The following is a 17,226-nucleotide window of genomic DNA, read 5'->3' as shown; positions in this document are numbered from 1 at the left end:
GTTCAAGAAAGGTTGCTGTAAATGGAAAAAAGAAGAGACCATAAATAGAACTGAATTCATTAAGAGCACTAAGGTACTGCAGTGATTATGTGACGACAGTGGGAAAGGAAGAGGAGGGCCGGTCACTACAATGGATCAACAGATGGTCATTCTTCTGTACAGTTTTTCCCTGGCCAGTGTCCGCATAGCCCACTCTATGGCTTCTTTTCTTAGCTTGCTAGAAACCAGAGGTAAAATAAGCTAAATATGGTCAAAATGTTGAAAGTGAAAGCTTTACAAAGATTTCTTAAAAAAATTTTTTTTATTTCAAATGTCACATCCTTTGTGTGCTGTATTTCCTATTGGGGTGCCATATTGAGAAAGCCCAAAGGATTGTTTCTGACTTGGGCTCACTGTCAACCATTGTCCATGCTGTCACTGTATGTGATGGGTCCCTGGGGCCACACGTGCACCTCACACTGATACTCTTGGAGACGTCTGGCAGTTAGATCCATGTGGCCCTTGTCTATTTTACATCTCCAGTCAGCAAGTCTTGTTACTTGCCCTATCATCTTCCCACTGAAGATTCCCTTTCTAATTTCATCAGGTTTTAGTCACATATTTGAAATGCAGTGTTCTAGTGCTCTCTTCAGCAGCCCGTATACTAAAATTGGAACAATACAGAGAAGATTAGCACAGCCCCTGCATGAGGATGATATACTGATTCATGAAGCTTTGAAAGTTAAGGGTTCTTAAATCTCTTTGATTAATGAAAACTATGGGGGAAATTTGTCTCCCCCCCCACCTTGGAATTACACCAGTGAGGATGGGGAACTTCAGGGCCTGGCAAATAAAAATGGAGCGAGCCCCCCTAAAGCCAGGCTATTCATTCTAGGTCTCCTGTTAAGTCGCTGTGTGACTCTGGGCAAGACTCACCCTCTCTCTGGTCTCAGGGTCCTCATCTTTTCAGGGAAGGCTCTTTCAGGATCTTCCAGCTCTGGTATTCTGAGAGGCTCTAATTTGGGAAGTTGGCTAGAGATCCCTTTTCTGAGGAAATACACCTGCGCAGAGGAATGCTGCTGTTGTAGAAGGAAGTGGTTTAGGAGACAGGCCAGATCTGGGGAAGGAGGTCAGTTTCTCAGGAGACAAAAGCCCCATGTGTGAATCACTGACGCATCCCAGCGATGACTAATTCCTCTGATCACCAGTCAGTTCTAAAATATGTCCCATCAAATATTGATTGAATAAAGTATTGAAGTCCCAGTTGCTAACCTAGAGAGGGGGCATTGCAGCTTTTAAAAAGAAAGTTCAAGATGCACATAAACTGGCCCATTTCTGCTTCCGAATAAGATTCCTGGAGTGCTTCTGTGGGTCTCTGATAGATACCAGAATTCACTTAATTTTCCACATTCTTAAGAGGTTCAGTGCAGAAGACTGGAGACATTAGACATAAGCATGTGTGTGTTGTGTGATGGGATTTTGGCAACCGACAAGAAGACAGCCATCCACAAATAACTGTTCTAGAAAAGGCAACCGCAGAAATGTTCACTGGAATCACAAAGGACACTTGCTTGGGATTCAATCTGTTCTTCATCCTGTCTATTTTTGACTCCGTGATGCACTGCTCTTCCGCAGCAGGGCCTGGAGCCCTTACATGGACATTCCACATCTGTGGACTCCCGGCCTGGGGCCCCGCCCCATGCAGCCACATCTGGCATTCAGTCCTGGTCTCCTTCCCATTCTCTGTTTCACCATAATAAAGCATAGGTACTATAAACCACATAGTGATGTAGTGGGATCACTTGTCATCTGTTATTCCTTGGTCTCTTACTCTCTTCTGGGTCCCTAGCATTTTGGTCTCCACTTAATTCATCAATTTTCCTGTTTTTATCTTCGTAACACTGCCATGAAGTAGTAGTAATAACAATGATGCCCGTAATAATAACAGTTGGGAGAACTGAGCCTTAGGAGATAAAGACTTGTTGCCCCAAATGACCCCGTAATAAGTGAAAAAGTAAAGGGTGCCTGGCTGGCTCAGTTGGTAGAGCATGTGACTATTGATCTTGGGATCATGAGTTTAAGCCTCATGTTGGGTGTAGAGATTACTTTAAAAAAGTAAGTGAAAAAGCGAGTATTTTAACTGGCTCTAACACCAAAGCACTTCCTCCAAATTCTGCACAAAAGTTGTTTTAAGTTAAAAATTGTTGAGACGTGATATTCAGCGAAATCACACTGAAGTTCACCTCTTGATGCGGTGGATGCCCTTCCCTCCTCAGTCCCCACCAGTGTCTCCTCAGGAAGCAGTGTAGCAAATGTGCCCTCGTGAGTGGTCCTCATGGCTCGGAAGGCTGCTGCCTCACATTCTGTTGGCAAGTAGAGGCTCCACTTTAGGCTTGGCTCCCTTTTCTCTTTCCGAAGCCCTTAGCTCCTGAGCGCACATTCTTGACTGTATACAGCCTGAGTCTCTGCTAGAAACAGTATGTTGTTACGTAAAAGGCTCCCAGCACACTGATTAGGAACCTGTGCCTTAGAGTCTGACTGGATTTGAGCCCTAGTTCTGCGTTTGCAAGTTGTTTGATCTTAGATATAATCCAGCTGTCTGGACTTGAGTCTCCTCACCTGTACCCTGGGACAGCACTGCCCATCGTGAAGGGTTGCTGTAATGTGTACAGATCGTATGCTTTTGCGAAGCAGTGACTACAGTTGGTTGTCAGTAACCAAGAGCCGTGCTTTTGCTGTTTTCTCCTCCATCCTTCAGGAACAGGGTTTCTCAACAGCAGGACTACTGATGTTTTGGCTCAAGAGTTATTGTTGTCGGGGAGGCTGTCTTGTGTATTACAGGGTCTTTAGCAGAACCCCTCGCCTCTGCCCAGGAGATGCCAGTCGCATCCTACCATCCCCGATTTCACAATCAAAAATGTCTCCTACCATTGCTAAATGTCCCCTGAGGCCAAAATAGCCCCTTCAGCTGAGAACCACTCAGCCTGGACTTACAGGTGTCAATACTAAGATAATCCCCCCATCAAGTTGCTTCAGAACACAGAACCCTAAAATGATTTATGTGGCAAAAAAGACAAGAGATAACACATGCTGGCGTGGATATGGAGAAAAGGAGCCCTCGTGCACTGTTGGTGGGAATGCAAATGGATGCAGCCACTGTAGAAAATAGTATGGAGGTTACTCGGAAAATTAAAAATTGAACTACCCTCTCCAGTATCTATCCAGAACTATCACTATCCAGTGATTCCACTTTTGGGAATATATCGAAAGGAAATGAAAACACTAACTCAAACAGTTAGCTGCGTCCTATGTTATAGCAGCATTATTTACAGTAGCCAAGACATGGAAATAGCCTAAGAGTCCATCAGCTGATGGTTAGATAAAAACGATGTGATATACATATATGGAAGATTATTCCACAATGGAATATTATTCAGCCATAAGAAACGAAGAAATCCTATCATTTGTGACAACGTAGACAGACTTGGAAGACATTATGCTAAGTGAAACTAGAGAAAGACAAATATCATATGATCTCATTTATATGTGAAATCTTCAAACGAAGAACAGACAAAACAGAAAAGCCCAAAGCGTATTGGAAAAGAGATTCGATTTGTGTTTACCAGAGGCAGAGGGTGGGGAGGAAAGGGAGATTGGAGGAAGGTGGTCCAAAGGTGCCAACTTGCAGTTAAGTACTGGGAGGTAATGTACAGCATGAGGACTGTAGCCACCTCTGCTATGGGATATATGGGAACATTTGTTAAGCGATCCTAAGAGTTCTCATCACAAGGAGAAATATTTTTCCTTTTTTCTCCTTTCTTTTTATTGTATGAGACGATGGATGTTAGTTGAACCTATTGTGGTATTCATTTCACAATATATGTAAATAAGACCATCATGCCGTATGCCTTAAACTTATACAGCGACATATGTCAATTATCTCCCAGTAAAACTGGGGTAAAAATTTATGAAGAGAACATTAATGATTTTCAGTGCAGAATGACAAATGGTTCAGTTGTTTGTAGGATGAGGCTTCTCTAAAGCAATGAACCGTGAAAGTCAATTCTGAGTTAGAAAGAAATGATTGCCTTTTTGTGTGCTTATGTGTCCAATGCGGCACTGATTTCGCAAAGGCAGTGATTTTATGGCAGCTCATAAAACCTCAGAATCTTAGGGGCGCCTGGGTGGCTCAGTCAGTTAAGCGTCCGGCTTCGGCTCAGGTCATGATCTCACGGTTCATGGGTTCGAGCCCCACGTCAGGCTCTGTGCTGACAGCTGGCTCAGAGCCTGGAGTCTGTTCCGGATTCTGTGTCTCCCTCTCTCTCTGTCTCTCCCCTGCCCATGTTCTCTCTCTCTGTCTCTCAAAAATAAATAAAAAAACAGAAAAAAAATTTTTTAAACCCCATAGAATCTTCGAGTACACATACCTGAGTGAGGGGATCTGGATCAACTCCTGTCTGACTCGTGAATTTGCAATGAACCCGGTGAGTGGGAGACAATACGTAGTCTCTCCCCAAGGCTAAAAGTGACAGGGAACGCACATCCTTGCAAAGTAATACCCAAGTCCACATTGGAACGGCTCTCACCATTACAAAGGATCCTTGTTTGGGATGAAAGTTAGGTTCCCTGCAGTTTCCATTGGTTCTCTGGTCCTGCCCTCTGGGGCTATATTGAAAAGTCCCTCTTCACAGACTCTGAGGTGTGAATGCTTATGGTCTGTGGTTTGCTCTGGAAGCTGGGGCGGGTCGGGGAGGAAACACTCCTCTGTTGTGCTCAGCATGCCGACACTGCCCATGTGTCTGTAGAGGCAGTGGTGCAAGGGCCCACCTCCAGGAGCTTACTGTGAGATCCCCAGCATCCTGCCTTACGTGGGTTTTGGGGGCTGCATTATAATTGCCTCATTACTGGTCAGGTGAATCATGTTTAAGGTGTTCATAATGATGGAGATGGCAGGAGAATTTTGTGCATACACTGAGACCACAAAAGAGCCACATTTGCAGAATGCTTATATTCTCTTTAAAACAATTGCTGTCGTTGAAGAAATTATGCAAAGCCAGCTTTTTTGGTGGCTGGTCCCAAACTTTTTGGTCCCCCCTCATCTCCCCTCTACAAAAAGTTTCCCCTCTGAAAATCATATTTCTCTGACCCCTACCTGGCAATATGGTCCTTTATAACCTCTCTCTATATATTTTTTAACATTTATTTATTATTGAGAGACAGAGCATGAGCAGGGGAGGGGCAGAGAGAAGGGGAGACACAGAATCCAAAGCAGGCTCCAGGCTCTGAGCTGTCAGCACAGAACCCACAAACCACAAGATCATGACCTGAGCTGAAGTCAGACGCTTAACCGACGGAGCCACCTAGCCACCCCTAATCTCCCTATATTCTTGATGGAACTAAAATATTAAGTGTCCTGTTGACATCTTGTTCCTCAGTTTTCACTAACTGTGCATTGTGAAGGCAGTGGATGGTCTGTCTCTCAGATCCTCTGCAGCGAGGACAGTCTGCGGTCTTACAACGTGGTGTCCTGATGGTGGAGTCTGGCAGATGTGGTCTGGTGACCAGGAGGATGCAGACAGGCTCTGACTGGGGCAGAGAGTCGACCTGTGTAGACAGGCTGGTTTGACACTCCACCATCGGGGCCCAGAGCCAAGTCCATGTCCTAGGCACAACCTCACTTTGTAGCCCTTTATTTTCACTGCTGAGGCCCCAGATAGGAGTTCAATGGGATGTGACGCTGCTTGAGACTTGTCACTGCAAGTCCTGCCTCCACCGGCCTTTCCAGTTTTCCCTTCCCTCTCCTCCAAGCTCGAGCTCCACTGAGCAAGAGGGAGATGAGGTGACAGATCCACTCCTATTCTAGGATCCCAGGTCCCTAGCACCCTCGTGCAAGGACGTGAGAGGAAATGGTCCCTTCTTTCTCGCACCCTGAAAGCACCTTCTGCCCATCAGGGATTCTTTGGCTCTCTGGCCCAACGTGTCCACATCAGCAGCGGGCATTCCAGGCCAGTAATAGTGAGTTAGGCTGGGACACACTTATTAGGAGGGATTTGCCTACACCCTCGTTCCTGTCCCTTTTTGGGGAAACTGGTTTTAGCACATTTGGAACACGTGTGCAGTTATATTTGCAAAATGAATAATTCAGGTTTATTGTGGTCATGGATTCTTTTTTCTTTATTGAGTGTAGCTGACGCACGTTACATTAGTTTCAGGTGTTCAGTTTCGTGATTGGACTTCTCTGTGCCTTATGCTGCGCTCACCTCCAGTGCAGCCACCACCTGTCACCACACAATGCTATTACATACCGGTGCCTGTAACCCCCGCACTCTGCCTTTTCTTTTCCTGATGTATTCATAGCTGGAAGCCTGTATCTCCCACGCCCCTTTCCCGTTTTCTCCCATCCCCCCTCCCCTCCTCCTCCCCTCTGGCAGCCCTCAGTTTGTTCTCTGTGTTTGTGGGTCTGCTTCAGCTCTTGTTTATATTGTGCTCTCGGATTCTAGGGCAGGAATTTGAACAGAGAACAGTGGTGATGACTTATCTCTGCTCTACAACCTGTGGGGCCTCGGCAGGGAAGACGAAATGGCTGGGGTTTGCCAAGGGGCTGCACTCTGTCATCACCTGGAGATTTCTTCACTCGCACGTCTAGGTCCTGAGCTGCAGTGACTCAAAGGCTGGGACTCAGGTGCAAGGCCCCTCCATATGGCCCTTCCACAGGCTTGGCCTTCTCAGCACATGGCAGCTGGGGTCTGATGGGGCGCTCCCCAAGGGACAGTGTGTGGAGGGCAAGCATTGCAAGGGACCCAGCTGGAAGCTGCAAGACTTCTTCTGTCCTGGCCCCTCGGAAGTGTCATAGCATCGCCTGTGCTGTATTTTGCTGGCTTCACCTGAGCCATGAAAGCCAGCTCGCTCACGGAGAGGAAATTAGACTCTACCTCTTGATGGCAGTGGACCACCTCTCAGAAAGACCACTGGGTGAACTTCAGCCTGCTTTGCTCCCTCATCCTTGCGCAGAAACAAGCTGGATGAGTATGTGCAGTGGCCCTGCCCTCTTCTTGGCCTCCACACACCTCTTTCATGTTGGTCATCCAGGTATTCCCAGTCCCCCCCATCTGTACACTATCTCGGGTAAAGCCAGACGAGATGGACATGCAGCTTGTAGAGATGTCTGGGGATCACAGAATTATACATGGGAACCATCCATTATAACATGGTAGGAAAGGTCTGATCATGGAAATTCAAAAAGGGTCTATAGGAACATGTAAGGGGAGGGGTACTTCATACTCAGATTAGGGAGTGCAGGTAAAACTTCCTGGAGAAGGTGATATTTGAGGAGAAATGTTTTGCAGCTGTTAGATAAGTGTTTTTCTTTTTCCATTCCATTCCATTCCATTCCATTCCATTCCATTCCATTCCATTCCATTCCATTCCATTCCATTCCGTTGGTTCTTAGCTAGGATATAAATTCTGTGAGAGCAAGGACTTTATTGGGTACCCTCATATTAGTTCTTGAGGCTGCTGTAACAAGTTACCACAAACTTAGTAGCTTAAGAGACCAGAAATATACTTGCTCACAGCTCTAAATGCGGAAGTCCAGTATTAAGGTGTCTGCAGGGCTGTGCTCCCTCCAAAAGCTTTAGGGGAGGTCGTACCTTGCGTCTTTAAGCTTCTGGTGGCTCCACGGGTGACTTGGCTTATAGCTGCATCCCTTTGGTCCCTGCTTGTCTTCATATGGCCTCTCTTCTCCCTGTGTTTTCTCCTCTTCTGTGTCTTATAAGGACACCTGTCATTGGACTTATGATCCATCCAGATAATCTCAGACGAACTTCTTTCAAAATCCTTAAATTCATTGCATCTACAGTGACCCTTCTTTTCCAATAAGGTTATATTTGCAGGTTCCAGGGCTTAGGGTGTGGACATACCTTTCTGGAGGGCCACCATTCAACACACCACATCCACTGTATGGATCCCAGGTGCCTAGAATACTGCCTGATGCCTAGTAAGTTGCTTAATAAATATTTTTCAACTTAACTGATCTGCATCAGCCTTAGATCGTCCATAGGACTGTCATGGGACGCAAAGCTGGGTTCAAGTCCAGAGACTCCACTTGCCCCCGTGAAATCTTAGTCAAGCTCTTCTAGCTTCTCTCTACTTCAATTTCCTCTTCTACAAAAAGGAGCTAATAATAATGAGATGAGCTTTCTTGGGTAGTGGTGGTGACCATATTAATATACGCAGAGTGCTTAGAAGGATCTAGGACTTGGTATCCAACAGAGTCTAACTTTTATTATAAGAATAAAAGTGATGTGACAATGTGCAATATGTTAATAATCCCAACTGCATGATCTTACCTGATCTCCTCTCCACTTTCAGAAGCAGTAGAGAGGGATGTCACCCCCGCCTAAGCTTAGCACGCTGTTTCAGACATGTGAGTCCAGTGGTGACTGGGAAGCCCCAGACCTCGCTGCTGACAGGGCCAGGGCAGTGGAGGGAAGTGGGACTGGGAGCACAGCCCTGAAGGTGGAGCCGCTGCCTAAGCGTGAGAAGCAGCTTCTGTCCCCAGGGCAGCGGCTGGCCTCTCAGCTCCGACCTGCTCTGTGATCAGCTCATGTCTACTACCCTGAGGCCCTCAGCAGGAATTCCAGGGCTGCTCATCCTGCCCAGGACCTGCCAGCTAAAGCAGAGGATGAAAAAGACCAACAACAAGGGCAGAAGAAGTAGGGCAATATGATAGATGGATTTGAGAAGAATCTAGATCGGTTGTGGGGCGGACCTGGTTGAATAGGGTGAGAGGCTGGAGTTATCTCAGCAGGTTGTTCTGATTCTTTTAAAGGTACTTTGTGCTTTCCAGTTGCTTATTAAAAAGAATCATCTAGGTTATCTGAGCGATGCCCTGCTCAGGTCCTTAGGAGACTTGCTTTGTTAGAGAAATAATGGCTAAACCTGGTGCTATTCAAAGTATAGTCCATGGGCTGTTTCTGGTCAGGCAAGTGTTTATTACCAGTCTATGTCAAGATAAGGACAGAAATTGCTGGTAAGGTGTTTGGACACTTTCATAGCAATTTGGCATTGCCATGGCAACCAGGAAGGTGGTGAGTGGACCTGTCTCATCAAACAGGCCAGTGTGGGTGTTGTCACACTCCCTTGGTAAGTTGCATGTGTCATGAGCCAGCTGCTAGCACTGCTGTGTAACGGGTGGAAGTAAAACCCTAGTCTCTGACCCCAGAGAGTCTGAGAAGCTCTACGAGGACCAAGATGGCAGAGAGATGAAGATGTGCCCCACGCCACAGTTTTTTTTTTTTTTTGGCCTCCATGTTTAAATATGGCCATCGCCACCTTTGTGTATCATTTATGTTTAGATTTAGAAAAGAACTTGGAAAGTCCTTAGAATAGCCCCCTCCCCACACTTCTCTGCTTAAAGGTGAAGAACCGGAGGCCAGGCCAGACCACAAGACTCTCAGGATGATCCAGTCAGTCCGTGATCTTCCTGGAACTAAACCCAGGTCCCCAGGGCTTTTTCAAAGCTGTCATTCTTTTCTTGTAACTAATGCAAAAGCAAATTTCAGCCCCTATCAAGGAATCAGAAATTCCAGATTTATACTCCAGAATGATAGGGTTTTCTTGGGTGCAGCTGACTTACGAACACAACTCAGGCCTTCTGTACAAGGTAGTCTGCTGGTGCTGTGGTCTGCTCTGTGAAACCAAAGAACAGGAATCTAAGACACTGCCATGTTGATATTAGCCCCACAGATGTCTTGGTTTGTGCTCTTGAGACAAATCAGTTAATGTTCTGGCTGAATCTGTAAATAGGAGCAATAATGAAATTTGCTCTCCTTGGGGACATCCTAAGAATTTTTGTCAGGCTATAAAAAGAGGCCCAGAGAGATGATTTGGTCTGGGAAAGCAGAAGTAAAACTTGGCTCTTAATTCTGTAAGACTCTCTATGGCTTAAATAAATCATGTGGAGCTGGGGGAGACCCTTGGCAATTCGCCATTTCAGCCCTCCGCCTTCAGGTAGGACTACATTTAGACCATTTCTGCGTGATGCACTTTGCACCTGTTTTTCAGGAAGGGAAGGGAGATTCTATAGTTGAGTGAGTTTTCCTTTGGTGAGCGCTGTCATGGCCATGATAGGATTAATAGAGTCAGGCAGAGAGGAAGTATGGCTTCCTGAAGGCACAGTCCCTAATGGCCGAAAGTCAGAGGGACATTCTCATAGCTCAAGGATGGTGATGCTTAGGTTCTCAGTGTGTCCCCTGCCTAGTGGAGCCAGATGCAGTTGCAATAAAGAACATTATTAAGATGTCCTCAGGCTTTTCTTCAGATGGTATTATCACACCTGCTTTCAAATGTCCTAACTGGAATTTTCCCCAGCCAACTTTTGCTTCACTTAGTAATTAGCCCCAAGTTCTTGCCACTCCTTAGATGTGAAGCCCATAATAAGAGGCAATGTGGATTTTCCACAAGGTTTAAACATTCACCGCTCAACCTTTTAGCCCAGAGCACTGAGGCCAACCTGGCGTCCTCCACAGGAGACAGAGTGGTGTGGGGACCACAGCAGACCTTCTCACTGGATTCGAGCCTTCACTTCCCCACCTTTGATGGCCTCGGACTTGTTACTTGATGTTTTGTATTTCCGTTTCCTCATCTATAAAATGGAAGCATTCATACATATACTTCAAGAATGGTGTGGATCAAATGAGTTAGGCCACGTTAAAGGCTCAAAATAGCATCTAGCAACAATGGTAGCTGGCGTATCTATCATGACCTAAAGCCTGTGTTTTCTTCAAACAAGTGGAATGATCCTCAGACCAAGTTTGTTCACTATCCATTTACGGGGGGGAGGGGAGGGCCTAATTTGATTCTTAATTAAGTTCCAAATCATACTCATTTTGTTCAATATAAAAAGTAAGTACAAATACACAGTTGTGGTTTCTTTTGGAAGGAGAATGGGAATGGTTCCGCTTTGCCATTTTGGAGGTGACCTTTGTGCCTCAGCCTGCGTTTCTCTCACCCAAACTCTACTATGTTTGCCGCCAGCTTATTCAGTAAGATGGGGTGGGGGGGTGTGGAGGGCCCACATAACTGTTTAGATGAAATGTTCTTTAATCACTGGCATATGGGAATTTGCATTAAAATAAATTATAGGTGATTGCATTATCCAAAAAGATTTGTGATATAATAGAGTAAAATATAATTTACTTCTGTGTCCTATGAAATCTATTTGTGGTTGTCTCTGATCTCTCAAGAGAATTAATATGGACACATTAAAAAAAGAATTTAAACTAAAAGTTCACCTAATCCGGGATACCTTACTTCCTCTGCAACAATTATATCCTCCACACCTGCCCCAGGTCTTAGGAATATCCAGGTTAAGCTCCCAATGTTCCAAGTAAAAGCATAACTTCGCCTGTACACACAAAGGTGCATACGCACTTTTAGGTTCTTCAAGGTGTTTTCCCCGTGCCATTTTAAAGGTGAGGAAGCATCTCAAAAGTCCTCTCTTTCTCAGCTATTTGAAGACACATTTTCCAGAGTGCTAAATTCATGGTTCTGCTTTTATATACATTAGAAATATCTTTTGCCTGGACTAGTTTATGTTCACATTCATAGAAGCCGTTAAGTGTTTCCTTTATTAGGATGTATTTGACATTGCTTGTCCAATTATTGCACGTTTTAAAAGTCATTCGAAAGAATAAATTTTAGGAGTCTTGGTAAAAACAAGACAATACTGCGTTAAAGAGCCTAGGAGTGTGTGGCTTACTTTGGAACAGCCATTTGGTTTTATTATTTTAATTTTAATTTTTTTAAGTTTATTTATTTTGAGAGAGACAAAATGTAAGCAGGGGAGGGGCATAGAGAGAGGGGGAATCTCAAGCAGGCTCTGCATCGTTTGCACATGAATTCATGAACCATGAGATCATGACCTTCACCGAAATTGAGTTGGATGCTTAACTGACTGAGCCACCCAAGTGCCCCAAAACAGCCATTTGTTATAAAATATTCTTCCCATCCTCAGACAAGCTCCATGGACTCTGCATCTTCCCCCCTCCACCTTTACTGACTATCCTGTCATTCCTCCCCTTCAGCCCCATACTTCTTGGAACAGCCACACATGCTCAGCATCTCCACCCCTCACCTCCCACTCGCTCTCCTATGTGTCCTCTGACCTTGCACCTGCCAAGTCACCAGGACCCTCTAGTGGCCTAGTGCAATGAAGACTTTTTAATCCTCACCTCAGTTCACTGTTGAGCATCAGGTGAGACTTCTGAGTGCCCCTATTTCTTGAAACATCCTACCTCCTTGGTTTACTTGACATGATGATAGCTTTGATTTTTCTACTTCCTCTTTCTCTGTCCATCTTCAAAATGTGGGTTCTTTGAGGTCCTTGTCTTTTTTATTTTTAAGTGTATTTATTTTGAGAGAGAGAGCATGCGTGCATGGGAGGGGCTGAGAGAGGGAGAGAGATAATCCCAAGCAGGCTCCATGCTGTCAGCACAGAGCATGATAAGGGGCTTGATCCCATGAACCATGAGATCATGACCTGAGCCCAAATCAAGAGTCAGATGCCCAACCATCTGAGCCACCCAGGTGCCCCTTTAGAGTTCTTGTCTTGATGTTCTTACTTCTCACATTCTCTCTGAGTGATACCATCTGCTCCCATGACTTCTGAAATACATTCTTTCATTCCATTTTTTTTCTCCTGAGCTGTCCATATAGCCATCCACCTCCTGGCTATATCCATTTGGATTTTCCCCAAACGCCTAAAACTCAGCATGTCAGAAATTGAACTATTTACTTTCTCTAATTTGTTCCCTCTCTTTGGTTCTTAATTTCATTGAAAACCACCACAGTGCACCCAGTTACCCAAGTCTAAAAGCAGGGGCAGCATCCTTAATTCCTCTCCCCATCTTAACTCCAAACCTATTCAGTAATTTTATATCATGAATATTTCTTTTTTTAAGTTTATTTATTTGTTTTGAGAGAGAGGGAGAGCATGCATGTGCATGAGCAGTTGAGGGGCAGAGAGAGAGAATCCCAAGCAGGCTCCACACTATCAGTGCAAGCTCTACATTGGACTCAGACTGATGAACTGTGAGAACATGACTTGAGCCAAAATCAAGAGTCGGACACTTAGCCACCTGAGCCACCCAGGCACCCATATATTACAAATATTTCTAAAATCCTCCCACTATTTTCTGTGCCCACTGCTGTGACACTAGTCCAGGCCACCGTTATCTTTCATGTGGCTGAAACACCCTCTCAGCCAGTCTCTCTTCCTCTGGCATTGTGTCTTTTTAACCCAAACTCTTCCCAGCTACCAGAAGCATCTTGCAGAATTTATATCTCATGGTGTCACTCTCCAGTTTAAAAACCTTCACTCATTCTCCTTGGATGGTAATATAAAGTCCAAACTCCTTAATATGGTTTAGAGGGCCACTTATGATATGGCCTCTGCCTACTTCTCCAGTGTTACCTCTCATAATTGTCTCTGCTTCCTTCCATTTCTTGCCACCCCAGTACTCTCTGCCGTTCTTTGGAGGTACCAGTCTCTCTATGGGTCAAGTTCTTTGTACATGCTGTCCCTTCTGCAAGGAACACTCTTTAGGTCCTCTTGACTTGGCTAGCTCCCACGGATCCTCCAGGCCTCAGTTAAGACACCACTTTCCTTGAACCCTGGACAAGGCTCAATGGCTCAATGTCCCCCATGGATACTTTTAGCCCAGACCTTACTGTATCAGAGCACACATGAAGTTGTAGGTTTTTGCTCTATTCTCCTCCAGCTTCAGCTTCCTGGAGGCAAAGAGAATGTAGTGTTTGCGTTTGTATTCACAGATCCCAGCACACTGCTGGGACAAAAGGGCTTTCAGTCATCTTTACTGGAAGAAGGAAGAAAGGAATGAAGGTAGCAAAGTGACACACCCACAGTTGCTCGGAACATAAGTGCTAGTATATCCCTCTCTGCATAGTCATTTCCAACTGCAAGTTGGACCCTTGTCTTTCGTATTTTGATTGACATGTAATCATGACATAAACTATAGGAAGCAGACTACTTTCTTGACAAGGCTTCCATTTACCTAGAAGGGTGAACAAATACTGCTATGAGCAAACTTCCATGCTCACAACTCATTGCTCTGTAGTAGTTGACACAATATTCATTTGGAACAAGATTACTAAATAGATACTCATTGAGCATCATCCATAGCAATGGCAAAGTGTTGGAGTTATAGAAAAGAGAAGAGAGTCTTCTTCCCTGCCTTTATGAATCTAACAGTCTAGGCACCGGAGGAATGGCATATGCATGTTGCAGGTGCCAGGATACGTCATAACTGTTCACAAGAGAGTAGATGTACAGAGGAAGAAATGTTCACTCGGGAGCTTTAGGGTTTGAGCTTTTATCCCAGTAGAATTTGGCTGAGATTAATCTTTCTAAGACTTATTCATTCAATAAACTTTTATCAGATGTTTATGATGGAGGTCGAGTTAAGTTAGACAAGTAAAGATAGATACAATTGCTACCCTCAAGATATTTATAATCCACTCAGTTATAATGGAAGACAACCCTTCAAAGTCTTGTAACTTTGAGTATTCAGAGATCTCCTGAAGCTTCTGGACTTAAGTTTCTTATTGGTCTTGAGTTTCATCATTTAATGTTAGAAGGTCCCCTTCCAAAAAATATTTATCACCCAGAGAGAGTTAACTTTGACTCTAGACAGTACATTATGTCCTAACCCAGAATTTTTAATACCTGGATGCTGTAAAGCAGTCAGGATTCCATTTCTAAAAAATAAAAGATACTAAGTAAAATTTAATATGCCTCAATTAAGTGGAAGGAAATTCCAGGTTCATAGGAAAGTCATGAAGGCTGTGTAGGCATGTGAGCTGAATGGATGCCATTGAGATGGAGCAAATGCTCATGGATATCACTACATATAATTAAACTGGAAAATGGGACCCTTCCTTAACCTCAGTGAGGCCTTGGCCCCCTTCAGCCTCATGTCGAGTCCCAGCTCTAAGCTGGGCTGGAGCTACTGGATGATGCAATTGTTAGAGACTGTGGCCACAGGCCTGCTGGAATGGAGCTTGACTGGCAAGGTCAGCCGGTTGTCATGGATGCTCCATTTCAACCAAGCTCATTTGGCTTTTCACAGCCTAGCCACCTGTTGTAAACAGCTGAAAGGGGCCTGGCTCCATTTGGAGGTTGTCACTATCTCTGGTATGTTGTCCAAAGAGAAGGGCGTGTGGCAACAAGAAGGACAGTAAACAGTTGCTTCTCTCACAGTCACTCCCTTTGTCAGGAGCAGGGGTCCAGGCCTGGCCAGACCTGGGTGGTCCTTCTGTATAGGATCTGCCATCTCTTTGAAGACAGGATAGTCACAGGCCTAACTAGAGAAGCAGCTCTGCAGAGAAGACCCAAATAGCAGGTTGGAACCAGATCACAGAGGGCTTTCAATGCTAAGCTGAGAGATTTAGAATTTGTTCTAGCGGCTGTGGAGCCTGATTGAAAATTTCAGAGCAGAGGAGTTGTAATAAACCCAGTGGTGAGACTAAGATGCTGGCTCAGTGCTTCAGTTAGAGAAAGAGAGGGGTAGATGAGTCAAGGGTAGACTGGGAACCAACTATGCAGGTGGCCAGTTTAGGCTGAATTGAGCAGGATAGAAGAAGACAGTCCACCAACAGAGGATGGACCAGCACACAGAGCACAAATAAAACCACTGACTCAACAGTGCCGCGATCCTCACTCACACCTGGGCCCGAGAAGGCATTGCAGAGGCAGGCCAGCACTCTGGAGAGTTCCCAGGGAGAGGCACTGGTGCACCGTGAGGGAAAACTTCCAACCTCAGAACCAGTTTGACACCTACTATGGTTCTTTTTTCTTTTTTAGTCTTAGCAATATCTTGGGCCTGAATAGAGTTCTACCATGGATTAGGGGTTCCTCTTTCTCCTGGGTTCCAAAAGGCTGAGCAGGGGTTTATTACCAATACAGTGAAAGGAGGGTCCTTCAGCCTCAACTAACCTTGGTCTGAATCTCAGCTCTGCGCCTCATTCATTGTATGGGATCTTGGACAAGCTACTTAACTCATCTGTAAAGCAGGAATCAATAACAGGTATCTCATTTAGCTGTTGTGAGTCTTAACTTAGTTAAGTATGTAAAGTATCTAATCAGTGCTTACCGGTTCCCAACTCCTGTTGGTACCCTTTTGTCTTTCTCTTCTTATAGCACAGAGTTTGTCCTCTGTGGATCCTGTCTCTCCCAAGCTAGAGGCAGAGCCTTGATGGGAGGGATGTCATCAGCACAGTAGCATGGCTCATTATGAAGTCAGTTCAGCCATACCTCATTTGACCTGGCACTGGCTCCTGGAAAGACAGTAAACCATCATTGGTAATGCAGTAAAGTAGCTGGATGCCCCAGGTATAGTCCTGCTTGTAGTCCTTTGTTAAGTGAGATGTATCACCATTCAATTCTTAATATACACTGATTCTGCCAAGTTTAATTCATCTATAGGTTTAGCTACTCAGCCACACCTCCGCTCTCACTCAGAGTAGATCCCATGACCTCATAGCAGAGCCTGATTGTCTCTCTCTGGGCCCTGGCTGGACTTGGAAATTCAAGACGCCTATGACCAGTTAACTCTGGGTGAAACTGCCTGTCCTAAAGGGAGCATCGTGGTACCCTTGCCCTGGCCCATGGAGAGGAGAACACGGGGGAACAAGTGTGCACACAAGTGTAGCCTCCCCCCCTCAATTCCACAGACAGCCTGAAGCTACTCTGTGCAGGTCCTTCTGTTTGGCATCAGGGTTCCTGAGATGACAAAGGCTGAGACTCTGTACTGGAAGCTCACAGACTTTATGAACCCTTTCTTGTGCTTGACCTTATGGGCTAGATGTCCTTCTTGGGCCTGGTCACTGGGTTGCCAGATATGCAGGTGAAAAAGCTGCTCCTTGAGGAAAGTGTTGTGCTCCCTGAGGGAAGGTCCAGGACACATGGGTCTGGAGAAATGTGTGAAGACTCCTCGGAGAGGGCATATGGCCTATGGGGCCCCACTGATGCTTTGCAGAAACAGAGAGCCATGGGCCTTGGGATCCATGTTTGCACAAATGACTGGCCTTCAGTGGAAGGGAAGGCATGTGCATTGGGAGGAGTTGTCATATTGAGATTTCTGTTCCCAATAAGCACACAGTACAAATCTGCAGAATGCCAGCAATTTCCTCCTAGAAGCTTTCCCTAAATTCCCATACTACCTTGGT

General features: G+C 45.3%; 1 protein-coding gene, 1 long non-coding RNA gene and 1 other non-coding gene across 5 annotated transcripts in view; 2 read left to right on the top strand and 1 right to left on the bottom strand.

The window, feature by feature from the left end:
- The window catches only part of PALM2-AKAP2 (PALM2-AKAP2 fusion), a 322,809-nt gene that overhangs the window by 85,425 nt on the left and 220,158 nt on the right, over window positions 1-17,226 (top strand). The window lies entirely within an intron of this gene.
- On the top strand, window positions 620-726 carry LOC115277133. Its single transcript, XR_003902241.1, has one exon. It is a non-coding gene; the product is annotated as a U6 spliceosomal RNA (small nuclear RNA).
- LOC115275686 lies at window positions 6,192-16,227 on the bottom strand. Its single transcript, XR_003901692.1, has 3 exons — window positions 16,152-16,227; window positions 10,493-10,624; window positions 6,192-6,257 (listed from the first exon to the last, which is right to left on the bottom strand). It is a non-coding gene; the product is annotated as an uncharacterized LOC115275686 (long non-coding RNA).

This window comes from Suricata suricatta, chromosome 13, assembly GCF_006229205.1.
Source record: "Suricata suricatta isolate VVHF042 chromosome 13, meerkat_22Aug2017_6uvM2_HiC, whole genome shotgun sequence".
Lineage (NCBI taxonomy): Eukaryota > Metazoa > Chordata > Mammalia > Carnivora > Herpestidae > Suricata > Suricata suricatta.
This window is presented reverse-complemented; position numbering and strand designations above follow the sequence as displayed.